This window comes from Dasypus novemcinctus, unplaced genomic scaffold, assembly GCF_030445035.2.
Source record: "Dasypus novemcinctus isolate mDasNov1 unplaced genomic scaffold, mDasNov1.1.hap2 scaffold_362, whole genome shotgun sequence".
Taxonomy (NCBI): domain Eukaryota; kingdom Metazoa; phylum Chordata; class Mammalia; order Cingulata; family Dasypodidae; genus Dasypus; species Dasypus novemcinctus.
In genome coordinates, this window is record NW_026688326.1 from 54878 (window position 1) to 57958 (window position 3081).

Below are 3081 nucleotides of genomic sequence, written 5' to 3' on the forward strand. Positions count from 1 at the left end.
TTCTTTTCTTATCTCCAGAGAAATAATTATCTCAGGGAGATTGAGACAAAAGAATACTTCATTAATGTGGTTCATGGGAATGGAATCCCTAATTGCTCAGATAATCTAGTGCTTCTCCTTCACTATATCAAAGAAAACACAATTTGCGTTCTACAGACCTTATGACTCGTTCCATCCCACTTCACTTCTTGGGAACAGAGCTTCCAACTTCTTTCATCATTCAAGGAAGAACCTGCATTGGTGAACTTAGACCCTGCCTTGATATTTTCAGAGCGACTTACAGAATCTTCACAGGTACTGGGGGAATATATTTTTGACTCCATGGGCACCTTTTATTGGTAGAAGCTTTAAGGAAATCAGCAGATTATGACCACAGAGAAAGCTTAAAACACAAAGTTCTGTCTTATTAAAAAGCCTGAGTGAAAATAGCAGATAAACTAAAATAGATTTTTTCCCCAATCTGTTTCCTCTGATCTCTTACTCTTGGGTCTTCCCTCTCTCAGAAGCATTGTTTCCTTGTTTCACTTATTCTTCTTTCTCTACACTTGTAGAAATTATCTGTTTACCTGTGTTTATCATTTTTTTTTCTTTTAGTCATTCAATATATGTGGCTCTGGAATTCTGCTGAAGTGGATCAAAAATTACAGACTCATCCTGGGGAGGTTAGTAAAGGCATCACAAGGGAGATTTTAATTGTAATAAGGCTTGAAGGAGGATTTAGAGTAATTTCAGAAGGAGAAAAGGATAGAAGTACATTAAGAAGAGATGACATGGACACAAATATGGAGTCAATAATGTGGTGAGGTTTTAAAAATAGTTCTCTTTAAAAAAGAAATCAACTTTATTGATACATATTAAAAAGCAAACAATTCCCGTGACATGTAAAATTTGTTGTATTTGCCATAATGACATAATTGTGCATTTATTACTTCAGTCATTATTAGAGTATGTTCACTGAGAGGTAAAGATTTTTATTGTTTGTTTTTATAAATTCGCTATATGAGATTTCTTTAGCAAAAATTATTCCGGTCTTCTTTTTTTAAGATACATAGATCACAATAAATTTTACATGTTAAAATATGACATCCCATATACCCCACTCCCTAAATTCCCCATCCTCCCACATTAATAACCTTTCATCAGTGTGGCACATTCCTTTTATTTAATGAATACCTTTTGGATCATTTCTACAAAGCTTGGATTATTGTTTACATGTTAGTTTACACTCTCTTCCAGTCCATTCAGTGTGATATGGTAGGATACATAATATCCTGCATCTGTCCATGTGATATATTTCAGGACAACTCCAAGTCCCCAAAAAAGCCACCATATCACACCCTCTTCTTCCCTCTCCCTGCACTCAACAACTCCAGTGGTCACTGTCTCTATGACAGTGACACAATTTCTTCCATTGCTAGAGTCACAATAAGTCTATAGTAGAATACCATTAAGTTCACTCTAATTCTTATTTTGTTCCTCTATCTTGAGGATCTTGGGATGGTGATGACCACTCCACCTCTAAATCAAGAGGGGCCTTAGATCCCACATGTCTGATGAATGGAATTCTGCTTGCAGTTGTGGACTTTCTCTGTTCCCTATTGTGGTGGTTGACCAACATTTTGTTTGCTTTCAGATTTGGAGCTTACAAATATAGCTGCTGTAAACGTTCATGTGTGGACTTTTGTATGGACTCTAATTTTCATATCATATATATATACCTAAAAGCAAAACTGCTGGATTGTATGGTAAGACAATGTTTAGTTTTAAAAGAAACTGTCTTCTGGCTGAACCATTTTGTGTTCTCACTAGCAGTGAATGAGAGATGTATTGCTCCATAGTTCCATATACTCAACAGCAATTGGTATTCTCAGTTTTTAGGTTTTTATCTCTTCTAACAAGCATGTGGTCATATATTATCGTGTTCATAGTCTGCCAATTCCCTAATGACAAATGATGCTTAATTTTTAAAAGTTTTTTAATGAGTTTATTTATTCATTTATTTATTTAAATTTTTAAAATTTTAAAGTAGGTTTTTATTACATAAATGTTACATAAAATATAGAGGGAACCCATATGTCCCACCCCTTCACCCTCCCACTCTTTCCCATAGTAACGACATCTTTCATTAGTATAGTACATTTGCTACAATTGATGAACGCATATAGAAACAATGCTGCTAACCATGAATTATAGTTTATATTATAGTTAAGAGCCTGTCCTGCACAATTTTAGGTAATGACAAACATATAATGGCCTGTATCCATCATTGCAATATCATTCAGAACAATCCCAATGTCCTGAAAATGCCCTGATATTACACCTATTCTGCCTGCTCCCTCCTCTCAGAATCTCTGGTGTCCATGGCCTTTATATCAATGATAAACATTCTTCCATTGTTAGAATAATAAGTCTATAATATAAAAATAATGTCTACTTTAGTCCATTGTTCATTCCCTAATCTTCAGGATTTTGTGATGGTGATGCCCACTGTTTCTAATTGAGAGGGGGCTTAGATCCCTTGGGATATATGGGTGGAACTAGCTTGCTTAGAGGTGCAGCCATTCTTTGCTCCTTGGGATAGGTGTTGTCCATTAGCATCTCCTTATTAGTTGTTCTACATAGGTCCAATGAACTGGAGAGTCAGTGTTGAAACTGCTTAGATTAAGGGTTCAACTGGCACATGAACAGACCAAAAACATAATGCTCTGGCTCATGTATTTAACAAGGATAGTGCCAACACATGGCTTTATGTAAATAACATGTAGAGAAGAGCCACATGTTGGGTCCCTTGTCTTTTTGTCTTTTTTGTTGCTCTTACACTCTCCTCGAACTCTGCCTGTCCTGTTTTTTCCTTTCTTCCTGCAGAATTCTCTTTAGAATTTCTTGAAGGGAGGGTTCCTTGTTCTAGATATGTGCATGTACACATCTTAGTATATAAACATATATTTCCTTACACTCTCTGCAGAGAGGCCCTCAAGGCTGCAGTAACAATGAGCAGAGATAATGCCCAGACTTCAGGTTTTAAAACCATTCTCCAATAAATGCCTTCTTAGAGAAATTTTCTTTCTAGAAAACAAATAT

General features: G+C 35.8%; 1 long non-coding RNA gene across 1 annotated transcript; it reads left to right on the forward strand.

The window, feature by feature from the left end:
* Positions 1 to 256: 256 nt before the first annotated feature.
* Positions 257 to 1739, forward strand: LOC131277738 (uncharacterized). The gene is made up of 3 exons (XR_009184853.2): positions 257 to 294; positions 595 to 662; positions 1634 to 1739. It is a non-coding gene; the product is annotated as an uncharacterized lncRNA (long non-coding RNA).
* The last annotated feature ends 1342 nt before the right edge of the window (positions 1740 to 3081 follow it).